At 42.1% G+C, this 15,439-nt stretch overlaps 1 protein-coding gene across 2 annotated transcripts in view; it reads right to left on the bottom strand.

The window, feature by feature from the left end:
* Positions 1-15,439, bottom strand: part of XKR6 (XK related 6) — a 247,879-nt gene continuing 232,440 nt past the window's right edge. For both annotated transcript variants that reach the window (XM_065055617.1, XM_065055618.1), the window contains one exon: positions 1-15,439. This exon is cut by the window's right edge and continues 25,808 nt beyond it. The gene's annotated coding sequence lies outside the window, so the exon portion shown is untranslated.

The following is a 15,439-nucleotide window of genomic DNA, read 5'->3' on the forward strand; positions in this document are numbered from 1 at the left end:
TGTTATTAAAATGAACTGTTTATATTATCTCAGTTGAGTCAATACATTATAATGTATTAAAATGGAAAGGTACAAAATTGAAATAAATACTTTCTGATTCATGTATAAATCTTTTGTCAAGATGACATTTTGTTTGTTTTTTTTTTGTTTTTTTGTTTTTTTGTTTTTTTCATCAGTACATGTTTCAATAAAACATTTAAAATGACATTTAAAGTATCATTTAAAATATGGTTCATGGAAGAAAAGGTTGAAATCAAACAACTTTTGGCTTGTTTTGGCATGAGATCTTGACACAATCTGGGTTCCCCAAAACCACGTAAATGGTGGTAAAATATAAATGCTCAAACTTATTTAAAAAAATAAACAGGCTTTACAAAACCCTCTGATCCTTGACTTAGCCACTTTTCTGTATAGTCTGCACTTACGATATATACATTCATTATTGTCCAAGGGAAGACAGCCACTGACGTTCATTTAAAGAGCTTGGTGGAGAGGCCTAACAAACATGATGCAGCTGACTACAATTAACACAGTTTTAAAAACTCCTGATAGTGCAAAAAAAACCCAACAAAAATTAAAACAGCTCAGAAATCAAAGCGCACAAATGGGCCAGGGGAAAGGCAAGTGCACAAGCCCCAGATCTGATGCAAAGCTCTAGGTGTTTCAGCCAGGTCTAAGAAAAGAGGTTTTGCTAGGATAAGCCATCTGGTCAGCTTTTCCTGCAAAGTTCTGCTGGCACCCACCTAAGGAAGACCTGAAAATCAACCTGTTTGCTGAAAAAAGGTTGTTTCAGGCTCTCCTGCAGCTCCCAAGGGTGTTCGTGCTCCTGGGAAAATCACCCCTTGGCACACAGGGACCTTCTGCAGAGGCTGTTTTGTTGTTTGGGGTGAATGCAAGAGCCGTGCTAAGCAGAATAAACTGGGGTAAGCCTGGCCTGGGAGTGGGGGGTGATGTCTAGATGAGAAATTGCAGAGCGGGAAGGGAGGAATGAGGAGTGTGAATGTGGGTTTGGGACTTTTGAGGAGAGGAATTCACTCCTAGGCAGCGGTTTTTATCAGGATTACGGAGCAGGCTTGTTCGTGTGCTTTAACCTTAACAGTGTGCTTATTTCTTTGTCGCCATGGGCTGTTATGGTCCCTCTAACCTCTACCATGTGCTTATCATTGTGGGGCAATTGACAAGGTGCTTCTCAGGCCAAGGAGCATGGACTTCCCTGTTGGATAATGGTGACTTTTTCCAAATTTTAGTAGTCCAGGAACTTTTCAAGTTTCACCCCAAAGCAGAAAAGAAACACGGTTGTATTAAAAATAGAATTAAAGAGAATCTTCCTGCCAACCTCTAGATTGAACTTCTCAATGCCTGGTACAGCTCCTGCGGGTCGTATTGCTTCCAGCAAGTTAAACTGCATAAACCAAAGAGTAAATTTGCTTTGTTTGTTGTTGTTTTTAAGGCAGTAGAAGATTTTATCACCTCAGGAATGAACAACAGCCCTGTCCTGGTTCGGCTGAAGGTCAAGAAGGGCTTGAGTCGGTGCCTCCTTGTTCTTGGTGCTCTCCAGGCTGAGGGGGACAAACTCCTCTTGAGTACCTGGTTCTTCCCACCCTGCGAGGGAGGATCTCATGGTACAAGCTGTTTGTGATGCTCAGAACGTTGCTGCAGGCACCTTTTCCTGTTGGAAAATACCATAGCCATGGGGAAATGAAGGACGTGATTGAGGCTGTTGGATGTCTTCTTTGACATGTTTTTGTTGACATATGCATTGTTTTGCGTATTTTTGTTTCATGTTTGTTGTTAGCACTGAGGTTTCCGTGTGGGCTGGAAAAACAAATTCACAAAACTCTTAAGGGATGGAACTTTCTTTCCTATCCAACTCCCCCATGCAGAAAACTTGGTTCACTTTAGCTAAAGTTCTCCTCTTCTGTATTTTTGAGTTTGTGACTCAGCTTTCAAAGGCAAATGAAGCAGAAGTTACTTGAGTCCTGCTTTCCAATGTGGAAGATGCACTCCAAAAATTTCCATGTACCACTGTGGGTAAGAAGACATAATTCATCCTGCAGTTAGCCAAATTCACATGGTGCACAAGAAGGGTCTTGCATGGGCTCCTTTTCCATGTCTTGGAGGATAATTTGCACTTTGAATATTTATTTATTCATTTATTTTTACCATTTTGTGTCCTAATCCAATCTTCTTGCATCTTTCAAAGACCACCTCAAAGAAGGTTCTTAGATTACTGGCTTTCTCAAAGGAAGTAGCAGAAATTCCTGCATTTGGACAGAATGGTTTTCACTCTGTTGACCATTCATTCTGCTTAAGATGAAGCTTGGGATAAAGTAGCATCCCAGACTGTGTCACAGAAAGCGGCATCTCATGTGCAAACAAAATGTTCCTTTGCATGATTCTCCAGCGAGATTTTTGTAATCCGAAGACTGAGTGTTCATGGTGACAAAGAGACTCGTTAGGTGGTTGTTGGAGGCTTCGGACAGGATGGAGAAAGAAACCCTTTGTCCACGGGTGTGTTGGTAATTTTAGCTGTCTCAAGAATAAGAGCAGAGCTTCCCATATCTGATCTCCTCCACATGTCATATCCAGCCTTGCCTCCTCTCTAAATGCCCCAAAACGTGGCACCAGAGGAAAGCAATGAATCAAATGACAATATTGACTTCTGCCAACACTGATGTCTCAAGAAGTTGTACAGGGAACGCTGATGAGCTAATCTATGAACAGTGGGCACTTCTAACCTACTTTTCAGACAAGGATCTCAGTAACAGAGCCTCACAACACCCCTGGGAGGTAGATACTATTATACCTGGGTGGGTAAACTGAGGCACGCATAGACAAAGTAGAGAGTGAAAGCTGAGATGAGAATCCAGAGATCCTTGGTGCCACCAGTTGCTCTGAGTAGCATTTCCTCTCTGAAGAAGAAGACACTTGGCTCTCAGATGGAAGGTGGGAGACAAATCAATGAGATCCTGGGACAATGTATCCACATTCATTTTCCTGGTTAAGTTCAAGATTCAGCTTGTTAAAGGTCAAAAAAAGACACTGGGCATAACACCAGTGAAAGAGAGAATCCAGAACAGGAAAATAAAACAAGTCAGGAGGGGGACATGAACAAAAGCACAACAGAAGGGTCTCTCCAAAGGGACATCTGTGAGCTCTCCATGAGAACACCCTCAACTGAACTTCGGAAGTGTGTTGGAAAGACCAATGGGATTTGCTTTCACAGATTCAGTGGCTTCCAGTGAACCTTCCACCTCCTCATCTCACAAGGAAAATAGAGGGAAGGAAGAAAGGAAAGAATGAGGTAAAGAGAGAAAGATGAAGAAAGAGAAAGAGAGAATGAGAGGGGAGGAAGATAAAGAGATGAAAGCAAGAAAGAAAGAGAGAGAAAGAGAGAGAAGGAAAGGAAGGAAGGAAGGAAGGAGGAAGGGAGGGAGGGAGGGAAGGAAGGAAGGAAGGAAGGAAGGAAGGAAGGAAGGAAGGAAGGAAGGAAGGAAGGAAAGAAAGAAAGAAAGAAAGAAAGAAAGAAAGAAAGAAAGAAAGAAAGAAAGAAAGAAAGAAAGAAAGAAAGAAAGAAAGAAAGAAAGAAAGAAAGAAAGAGAGAAAGAAAGAAAGAAAGAAAGAAAGAAAAAGAAAGAAAGAAAGAAAGAAAGAAAGAGAGAAAGAAAGAAAGAAATGAAGGAAGAAAGGAAGAAAGAAAGAGAAAGAAAGAAAGAAGGAAATAGAACAGATGTAAAGCCACATAGTTTTCCCCACTTGCAATCCACGCCTGCTGGGACAGAGGCAAAGGGGGTATTTTCCCTTCCAACATTCTACAAAGTGCTGCGAGGCAGAGAAAATACAGGGCAGACTGTCCCATGCAGACGGTTTTGGGAGATAGCACCTGGTGCAAGGTTTGCTACAGTAAGTTGGTTAGTTTTTATTGCGTTGGGAATAAAACAGTCATGTAGAGTCCTGCATAAATCCACAGCTCCGTCCTGCAAAATCTCAGCCTCACCTTGACTTTGCTGAATATTTTCAGGGCTTGAGGTTTTCTTATTTAATTTTACTTGGTTTTGAGGATGGAAATTAAAGGTTGTCACGGGATTTGTTCTTCTTAGGGGCAGGAAGGGGAAAGTCTGTCTATACAGAAAGATTCTTCTCATGGGTTACTAGTGAGGTTAGAGGGTGTAGAGAGCTTGTAAACCAGTGTAATATTTTTTAAGAGGATTTTTATCTAACCCCAGAACATGCTCCCATTGAGCAAATCAAAGCTTGGTAGGCAACTAGAAGATGAACATCTTTCTGGCAGCCGGTAGAGAGCTGTGCCCTGCCCTTGGCTGGTGCCTGTTAGAATAGCTCCAGTTATTTCTGTGGGACTCTGATAATTTACATCAGATGTATGGTTAATTGCTCAAATGAAAACATTTGCATGCTGGCCTTGAGACGGGAGGAGGACTGACCATCGGAGGCTGAGTGTCTGCAGGATGCTGGTCTAAAAGCCAGATTCCCATCGATATACGTGTGGCCAAGAAGAGGCAGATAGACAATGACAAGGTGATGCTATGTGGGCAAACTCCCAGATTGCATCTGTCAGGGAATAAGCTTTTTTCTAACAAGGCACAGCTCCTTTCTCCCAGAGACGTTGAAGATACAGAAGGCCAGCTTTGTAGAAGTGAATCTCGACTATCAGGAAAGGCTCTCGCAAGGGGCTGAATACTGATGTCCTCCATCTGAGGATGCTCCACATACAACCTTGAGGGGTCTGAAGTAACTCATCTCACAGCAGTTGAAAGCAAAACTTGATTTCAGCAGGAGTTTTTCTATACAAAGACTTCAGGAGTGATTGAATCCCTCTTGAAAAGAAAGATCCACTGAGCATGGTGCCGTGAAACATCAACCAGGTGATGTTCTCTCACCAGACAGCCAGTGTTTGGGCATCTCCATCTCCTCTGGATCTGGAACAAAGTAAGAATAAAGCTTACCAAGCTGGGGAGGTGACCGCCACGAGCAGCTTTTCAGAGATGCAGCCAATCCTGCAATAAATCACAGGATTTGTAGTCAGCATCAGGGCCACAAGCCGGCATCCAGCAAGCTGTATGATCTGGCCACGGGACAGTGCATGTATCTGCATGCCAAGCAAGGGTTCCTGCCAGTGCCTAATGTCAGGCTGTCTATTTCTGTCCAGATTAAAACCAGTTAGAACATCAAGCAGCAAAATCAGAGTGTAAGCCTGGTTTAAAGGAAGTGGCGGAGGTCAGAGAAGACTGAAAGTTAATTTGCCAATAGCTGTGTATAAAGAAGGGAGAAAAGAGAAAGGGATGGAGTTGCTTTATTTCTGGAGCAGAGGAGGGGCAGACGTGTTCCCTATGCTCCTGTGCAACAATAGTATTTTAAAAACCTTTAGGAAAGAAACAACTAATGAAAGCAAACTGGAAAAGTTGAGATTACTTGGGCAGCTCAATGCATAACATTGTGTGAGGACAGAAAATAGAGGGGAACTGCACAGAACATGAAAATTACAAGTCAACCTGTCCTCTCAGCCTTAGTGTGGACTCAGCTGGGATTTTTTGCATGTTATACTTTTGCTAAGCTCTTCCGAAGATGTGATCCACACCTCTTGCACTAGACTTGCATAGACTTGCCGTGAGCTGGCAGATGTTGGGCAGGTTCACCCCAGACGTGGCTGCAGGTTCCTAACAGTGCTCTGCCACTTTACAGGCTGCACGAGTAACGTTGTGTTATGTTGGGAAAGCCCTTTGAGACCCTCTGTGATGAAGAACACCAATAAATGGTATAGCTCTATGTATTTATCTTGTTTTTTGGGAAAGGCCACTGGAGATTTTTCAGGCATTAAGAGACAAGAACATGTCCTCATTGACCAGCGCAGTGAGGTCAATCCCAGGAGCCACTAATAGTCACTAAAGCCAGTGACTTTTGATGATGTCAGTGCAGCTCCTGCTGGAGGCTTAGAAATGTCCCCATTCTGGTGGTTCAGCATAAGCAAAGCTTGGAGAAAACTTCTAAGAGGTTTGGTGGGGGGCAGGAGATGTGAAAATGAACCGTGACTTGTGCAGTCCCTTGCTTGGCCGTTTGGTCCTCGATCTCATTGCATCCATTGGCCAGACTCAGAGCCAGCTCCTCTCGAACGTGGTGGGTTTGTGCTTCTGGAAGGGAGCATGGAACTTATTGCGAACGCTGGAGGTTCATTGTGTTCCTCACGGTGGCAAGGGCTGGTTGTCCACACGCCGCTGCCACTATTTCAGCAGCGTTGGATGGCTGCCGCTCAATGCCAAATTCATGCATTAGAGAGCTGGGAGAAAACCCCATGGGGTGCCTGCTGTGATCCTGATAAAACACATGCTGCCAAGAGGAAAAACCTGGCCTACGTTCATTAAGGAGACCAAATCCTGGCCTGATACCCCTCTGTTGTCAGACACTGCCTGGCGCTGGTGTCCTGGTGTCCAACCACTCGGGTCCCCCTTGTCCCAGTGGCACCTCCCAAGTGAGATCCCAAAGGAAAGTCAGGACCTGGACTTGGCAGCAAATTAAATGGAACGCAACTGAATCACAACCGCGATGCGAAACATCATTTTGCCGGACGAAACGCAATTTCCACAACCTGGTTTTAAGGAACAGTATTACGTATAGATAGATACACTATGCTAGATCTTGAGGAAAAGAAAGAAAGAAATATGCTAAATAAACTAAGACATACAGTATAGGGGATATTCTGATCAACAAACCAATCACCATTAGAATCAAAAAGTAAACCAGCCTTTCACTTAGGACCCTAACAACATTTCTCAATGCACTAAGTACATTTTAAACCATGCAAGTTTACACAAACATCTTAACTAGGTTTTTTTTTGTGATTTTTTTTTTTTTTTTTTTACTTTTTAAAACACCAACATTATGCATTTCTTTGTTAATTATATTGGTTAAAGTTGCAGCCGTTCACTGCCAAATATCAGATACATCATATACATATTTTTATACAGAATCTGGACAACACAACATTACACAGCCTAAAGAGAGAAAAAAAGATTATTTGTTCCTTTGTTTGTTTTTGTTTTTTTTCAGTTTTGTAAAAAATATGAACTGATGATGATAGGAAGGGGGGAGAAGGTGTGGGAAATCTTCTACCAAATTAAAGGAATATATCAAAATAACTCCCAAATCACAGTACAAGGGAAAAAAAAAGGGTTCAAACTCAGCTCCACATTTAAGATTCTCTTAGCTAAGAAACAAGACCTTACACACAGAATGTATCAGTATTTAAACATAGAACTGCAACACCATGCTGTCTGATTCCAAATACATCTTATTTTAAAAAAAATGTTTAAAAAGGGAAAAATAAATAATCAATAGACGTAGTGATTGCGAAGTTATCTCGTCGGTTTGGATTTCCTACCTACTCGCAATGCATTGCTGTGTGAAGGAGCTGCACAGCCAACAACGCCGGAATAAAGGAACGTTGGGATGGCTGGAACTCTGAATGGGATCTGAAATGGTCCCGATGGATTGCGGGGGGACTTTGCTTTTCCTTCTCAACTCGTTGGGGTGCAACCCCTCTGAACAAGAGCGGGGGGTGACCTGCTCGGTCCCCATGGCCATACCCTACCCATCCACATGTAGCAATGCACGTGTTTGATTAGCCGGAAAGGAAACAGAACCCGGAAAATAACCGTGGAGGATGCTATCGTTGACATGGTAAGTATACAAAAATGCTAAAATTCCAAGATATAATCAAAGATACAAAATCAGTTCTGACAAGAGGTTGTTGTTTTTTTTTTCTTTTTTTTTTTTTCTTTTTTTTTTTAATAGTAACCATTACAGTGCAAGGTTTTAAAAGTTATTATTACAGTAAAAGGTGTGTATCTGGTTTTACAGTAACTGTATCACTGATTTTTATTATGTATAGTAGGTCCCTGATGTAAAGTGTATGCACCAGTTTGAGAGAAAACCCCGCACAATAACGGCTCTTTAGCTTTAAATACATTTTTTTGTTGTTTTTTAAACAGATACAAAATAACACATCAATTTCACAATGTCACAAGCACGTACTTTTGCCTTAATAAAAAGCATGAAAACTTTGCCGAAACCCCGACATTTAAAGAAACGTAAAAACCGATCAATGAGGGATGCGGCTGTGTATTTGAGTCACGGCATTCTGCCACCCCACTGAGCTCCTGGTTGATGTTCTGCTGTCAAACTGCTGCTTCTCGCTCGCTCACCAGGCAAACTGGTGTTCCCATAGCTGGGACTTGAGTTTCTGCATTTAACATTATGTATTATCTACTTTTTTTTGTGTGGATGAGTTCCCCGAAAATCATCCCTGTGACCCCAAGCCATGGATGTATTTGGAAGGGGCTCTTTTTATTGAAATTATCAAGATGAGATGTAAATGACTGCAGCCCTGGGTGTGGAACTAACTCAAGGAAGACGCTCGTCTCCATCCTACCCTAAAAAGCCAGTCTCACAGCTAAGCGAGCAGGCACATAAAACATACCAGAAAGGAGGCAATTCAGGAGATCGCTGGGGCAAAACCAAATTCAGCATCTTGAGGCAATGGAGTGAAGCCAGGATTACCTTAGTGCAACTGGTGAGAGCAGCTGGGGTCCCACAACTTCATACTCCTGTCTGCTCTGAAAGTACAGCAAGACCTCCCAGCGCTCAGAGAGAAACCATCACTGTGCCGCTTCTCTGTCGCTCATGGTATACGGCTAATATACATCTTCCCTGTCTTTGTATATATCTCTATATAGCCTATCACATGCTCTAGACATACACACACGACTTAAAGGCTTCCTGCAATCATCTTTGACCTTCCTGGGTTCAACTAGCTTTAAAATAGTAGAAGCATGGTGGTAACTTGCTAATTTGGTCCAATGCATTGATTTTACTTTATAACCAACTAGACTTATCAAAGCAAGAAAACACAATAATCAGAAAATAGCCCGGAAGAGCTGAGGCTGAAGGTTAAATCACAGCTCCAAGAACAGGTACCCAGCTGACTTTGTAACCACCTAAAATACAGGCTTACAGCAGAAATGTCCCTGGTCCTTGAGGAGTACTTTGGGAATTTATTTAGTGCTTGCTTTTGCAATTTTCTGCCTTCTCAAGTTGCCTTTATCAGATAAACAGGATGAGTTTAATCTGAGTTCAAGTTATTTAAAGTTAGACCCAAAAGAGTGGTGCGAGATGAATTCTTCCCCAAAGGTGCCCATCTCCTTCCACTGATGATAGAGGAAGCAGATGCAAAGAGGTCAGATCAGGGACTTTTAGAGAGTGAACATCAAGTGGGATTAATCCCTCTTTAAACTTCTCTCCCCACTCCTAATGGGCAGGTAAGTAAATATATGGTACACAGGTGGGAAAGGCTGCAGAATTACTTGGAAGGAATATTAAAAACTGAAAGAAAAAACCCCCATATTTTAAAAATAGCATCTGCAATCTTCAGCCAAATGAAGTCTCAGCCAAAGAGTAGAGGAGGTTGGACAAACTTGAGTTCAAAGGAGACAGGCAAATGTCTGTAAGAAACAGCACAAGTCCACCACAAGTGTGGGGTGCTCGTGGTTGTATCAGCCACCACACATTAGTTCTGTTAAACGTGACATCCTTCATCAGCTCTACCAGCTCCTCATTGCAAAGCCCCTCCATGTAGGAACCCACACTTCTCTCACAGGACGCCCAAATCTCAACTTGAGGAGCTCTTCTGCATGGCAAACCTGCCACTGTACCTTAGTTACCTTATTTTTTAAGAATACCTTATTTTTGATAAAAGCCTGCTTTTCCTGGTGCGGTCTACCTAGTGCTGTGGGAGCTTGTATCAATCTATCTCATAGAAAAGTAAAAAAAAAAAAGCCAAACTTAACCCCAAAACGCTTATCCCTTTAAAGGGGAACATTTCAAGGATTGGCCATATTCTCGTCACAGTGCTCCTCTACCCTGGGCTTTCATTAAATGAGGCATTCCACTCAAAGCTTGAAGAGCCAGTGGCAAAGCAGTCAAAGGACGGAGGCATGTGCGAGGTGTGCTGCCTCACTGGAGGAGGCTATTTAGCTACCATCGTTATTCCAAAGCAAACATCAATTTAAAAGACAAAGTTAAATTCAACAACAAATCCCAGTAATGAGAAAAGCACTCCTCCTCCCAAAATCCATGCAACAAGACGACGGCGAACCACAAACCTAACCCAAACAGGCTGAAAGGTCAGGATGTCCGTGAAGACTTCTTTACTGCCTTCCCAGAAAATACTCAAGATACTCAAAGCACAAGCTCTCAAGATAGAAAATAAGTGGTCAAAATCTGATGAGCCCAATTGTTTAAAATCAGACTAGGTAAAGCTTTGGGACATGAGACTGTGAGGCTGGTTGAGAGGCGTAGGCTCCATTATTCTAGGAAACAACAAAGATTTGGCTGTCTACTGTGGTTTTGCCCCATGGATGTTAATGTCTGAATTTCTCTGATGAATTGTGGACAGAAGGAGGACAGCAGCAATGTTTCCTCATTCTTACACAAAAGAATTTGCTGTGTGACTGGTGAAAACAGCCTGTGATCTCCACATTGTGTTAGAAAATCACCCTTGGCTCCTCTTGTACTTTATATGTCTCTGCTAGGAGAGGTGAGTGTTATTCTCCAAGAATCAAAGAGAAAGTTGAGCAGTACTACCTTGACTTTGGAGAGTTAACTTTTAGATATCTATATCAGACAAAGTGAATCTTACCAGCAATATTTGTTCTGTGCAAGCTATTAAAAATCTGTGGAGCTTTGGATTTCCTGAAGTATTGACACATTCCAACGCTGTTCTGTTCCGTCTTGAACTTCCATCTTGGAGTAACAGCTATCTTAATTTTTTGTTCCTTCCTTTCATGCCAAGGCATCACAGCTTATTTTCCACAGCAGTTGTCAGAACCGTTTCTCTCATCTGAATGCACCTGTAGTTTGTTTTCCCAGTTGGGTCACCTACATAAAGACTTTGACAGTGGCTTTGGGAACTGAATGCATCTTGTTCATTGGGTCATGCAAGGACGCTGATTGCTGAAGCAGCTTGCAGCTTCCAGATTCCAGCAAGATGTTCGCAAAGCAACCCACAAGATCTGTGTTTTGTGGAAACGGGGGATGTCTCAGCACTGGATCCTTGAAATTAGTCTACTAAAATCTCTTTGGAGGATGAGAACAAATGATATCCGTTTTATGCAAGAGAAATGGGTACACTAAAATATTTCCTCTCAAAGTACAAGGTAACAGACATTGCAGTTCTAGGCTTTGAATTGTTTTTATATGTTGCAGCAAAAATCCGGAAGAGGTGCTGAAGGACATTTCAGTACCACTTTGGAGGGGCTGGGCAAACTGATTTTAGTTATTTAAGGCTGTGCTACCTTTGCTACAGGCTTACCTGAATTCACAAGCTAAGCAAAATTGACTATGATCAAGTCTGAATAAAAGACCAAGACTGAAAGTTATTCTAGAGCTTCAGCAGATGGCACTTCCCTACTGAAACCCTGAATTGGGGAAGAAGAAAAAATCCAGATTGTTTGAAAGTGCTGCTATGCAAACAAGGTGTAAATTGGCCATTAAGGTTCCATTGAAATGTGCTGAAATAGAAATTGTAATGTCATCGACTCATAATTTGAACACGGACATTCTTTTCCTTCCACACCCATAAAGAGTGTAAAAAACAGAAGATCGCCTTGACAGGTAAGCAGTCTGCAAATTACATTTTAAAAATTGACTTTGGTCTTGAGATGCTGAGAGACTGATTATGTGAGCAGACATTGATGCTTGTATTCAAGTTAGTATCTTGGACTTCTTGTAACGTCGAGACAGACACAGACATTTCTAGGATATGATTCATCTGACAAAGTGCAGGCAGCTGCTTTACGATGACAGGAATTGCATCCCAGAAAGCGCATATTCCTTTCTAAAGCCTGTAGAAGTGGCCTCCATTCAATAATCTACTCATGTGGGGCACCCACACTATAGATGTCTAACGTCAGGTGAGATGAATCTCACCTTATGTTGCAAAGTTATTCGTTTTTGCATCTTTTTGCCTCCCACGGCAGCCAGGATGTTATGAAGCAAGCAGAAAGCTCAAGGACCAGGAATCACTGATATGGAAGAGATCCTCACTCAATATCTTAAAACTTCAGAGATTCCTACTGGAGCTCTATGGGAGACCTTTTCAGTTCTTCTGAAAGATCAAGAGGAAGAAGTAAAATTGCCCTGGGAGAACGACCGAGTACCAGCATCTTGTCTCACATGTGTCCATGTACAGTAAGGAGGAGTGACTAATTGTCATGGTGATGGAGATGATAGATACCTTACTAAAGAACAGTAAATAAGCCATGTGCTAAATTATGTGCTTACATTAAACAATAAGCCATGTGCTTATATTATGGCTGCCAAGACAATATTTCAAAGAACTTAAATGACAGCATATTCTCATAGTGCCTACAAAACAACTAACCTAAGATCCTACCATGAGAGCACAGCCTGGACACAACTAAGGGAAGAACATCTGGCTGCTAAAAGCTTGCAAGTTTGAAGGACATATTTTCTCCTGGAGCTCCTCAAGTAGCTAAATAAACTGCAAATGTAGCAATGGGACAGGAAAATAATTAGACTTCGATGACTGCTTAAACAGTTTTTGAGATTAGATCAAATGAAAAGCGAGCAGAGAATAGTTTCTTCAATTACATGGTACATATTTGGAAAGGAATCAAATGTATCTCAAAGCAAGTAGGCTGGAAATGGTGGTGCTAATGGATGGAACAGCAGAGCTAAAAGTTTTTGTCCTATGTCCCACTATCCCATCAGAAAGGCTGAAGCAACACTGGGCTCCAAGGAACATCTCCATTGGCAATTTCAGTCAAACAGTTCAATGTAGGGAAAGTCGTGACTGAAATGGTTGTGTCAGAGTAACGATGTTATACATCAGCCATGCAGAGATAACCACACTGATGTTATCAATATTCATCTGTATTCCTCACTGATACCGACCTCTCTTTCTTGCATTGGCTTGAAATTCTCCATTTTAAAAAATGATGCATATTGGTATAATTTTTAACACCAGATTCACTTCAGCTGTCTTTTTTCTCTGTGTAAACCAGGCACTTCTTTTCCGGAGAAAGGAGCTGTACCGCTCTGTCAAGTGTTCTAGGTGAGCTCTGCTGTTTGAATTACCTATATTTGGCTGATATGGATCGAGGTTGCTTGTGCCATGATGTAAGGAGGGGCAAATGCAGTTGTTTTCTCCAATAAAAAAGTGTCATATTTATAGAAAAAAGTAATAATGCAGAAGCATCTGATGCACTGAATACAGGCCCTGATGGAGCGAGAAAATACAAGAAATCCAGAGAGTTGTGCAGCCATCTCTTTACCAGATCTATGAACTCTTAACCCAATCTTAAATTGCCATACCAAATATCTACTCAGGGCTTGGTTGATGCAAATTCTTCCAGTGCTCTTGGCTATGAGTTTTGAGAAAGCACAAGGCCGAGTTCCTAGTAAGCATCAGAGCTGAAGAAGTATTTCAGGAAGAAGGCAAAGAATTACATTTTAAATCAGTCTAGGACCAGCGGAAGTGATCATTCCCCTAGCCTCAAATATAAGGAATTATTGCAGGAAAGCGCAGCCTGCTCTGAAGCTGCTGAATTCTGCAGAAATATCTTGCTTGTCAGAGGGAAATGGACATAAACATGGTGTATTTTACACCATTAAAACTCATGCAGCACTGTGAAGTCTTTATTTATTTAAGTCAGTGTAACAAGGCCATATGCTCTCCTTGAGGCTCCGTTGGCAGCATAACAAAGAGAAGACATGGAGCAAAAGATTTCTGGGCTCTTCCTGGAACACACTGATCCCCTTCAGCTCCCATGGAAAGCAGGGATGGTATTTTTGGACTTAATAAGAAACCTTTGGCACCTTGCAAAGCTGAAGTCTCTTTCTTTGGTATGTAACAGGGATAAGAACTAAGATAAGAACTAAGAACGGGGTGCAGGCCAGAAGGATGAAAAGGGCCACACGAGTCTGTTAATGTGAGTGACAACGAAGAGAAAAAATCCATTGTGAAACACTTCTAAACCCTTCCTACTCATGTTTGGCAGCTGGTGTTGTCTAAGGTAATACAAGAAGCACGGTTTAAAAGGGGAGTATTTTAATAATAAAATATATATTTCTAGTAAAAGATATTCTCTCTCCCTCAAACCTTGTCTCTCTTATTAAGCAGGGTTCTTGGTTGCAGGTCTAGTCTAATATTTAAAGTACCTCCTCTTGCCTATCACACCACAGCTTGTCATGCCATTTAATTAGCAGCTGGCTAATTAAGTTTGTGTCGACTATAATAAACAAAACACTGCCAGGGTCAATTCTTTCTCCCTCTGACACTGTCCCTTAGCGTCCAAGACAGGGTGCTCACATCCAAAGTGCCTGTTGTCTCCAGACCCCCAGCTAAATCCTCAAATAAGGGATTATTTGGGTTAATGCCAGCTGGACCCAGCCAAAACTGCGCCAAGGACCTCGCTTAATACTGAACAATATTGACAACTTAGTGCCAGTGCCTGTACCCATGTCCTCCACTGTTTAATTTATTAGTGTAGACGTGGACAAGGAACCCAGCAGGAATGGGTTAATAATCTGTGGCTCTTATCAAGTCTAGATATCTTCAGAGCACATCTAAATGTTACTCAGCCCCTCGCTCTGCATCTCAATGGTACATAAAGGGTCTGCCAGATGATGAGGTGAGACCCTGAGCAAGTCCACCAGCAAAGTAGTTTGGTTGTTCATCAAGAAGACAGAAATTGGCTGGGCAGTATGATGCTCGTCTGGTGCCCAGGCAGATCTCTAAGAAATTCACTGCCAAGTGATGTCATTGGTGTTGAGCTAATGATCTAAAGATGGACTGGCACCAAGAAGATGAGTGCCCTCGTACCTATTGCCATTGTCGCCTCAGAAAAGTAATTCAAGGTGCATGTTTTGAGACTCAGGCTAGGCCCAGAGTTGGGACAGGCCTACTGAGTAGGGGGAGGATTATCCTTTCAGCATCTACCAGCCTTACACCTCCTCTTTGTATATCTAGTCAAGGTTGTGGTCAAGCAGGACTGTGAATTGGATGGCATGACCGCTTTGGTAATTCCAGGCTAGTTCTCTTCAGGTTTAAGATGATCCATTGCTTATTTGAACAACCTTGTTTTCCTGACAGTGTAATGGCCATAACAAATAAAGTTTCACAGATGCCACCTCGGACATTATGTCCTTAGCCACCTTTGCTAAGTGAGTCTGTATTTCAGAGAAGGATTTCAATGGGCTAAAATTGTAGCACTTTTTTCTATATATTTTAAGTTCTGGTCTCTTTTGCAGGATCTTCTAATGGTGCACTGGTCTCCGCTTCAGTGTATGAACCTGGTCATATGTCCTGATGCCCAACCATATAGCCATTAAGGTACCCAGAAGCCCT

This window comes from Columba livia, chromosome 3, assembly GCF_036013475.1.
Source record: "Columba livia isolate bColLiv1 breed racing homer chromosome 3, bColLiv1.pat.W.v2, whole genome shotgun sequence".
Lineage (NCBI taxonomy): Eukaryota > Metazoa > Chordata > Aves > Columbiformes > Columbidae > Columba > Columba livia.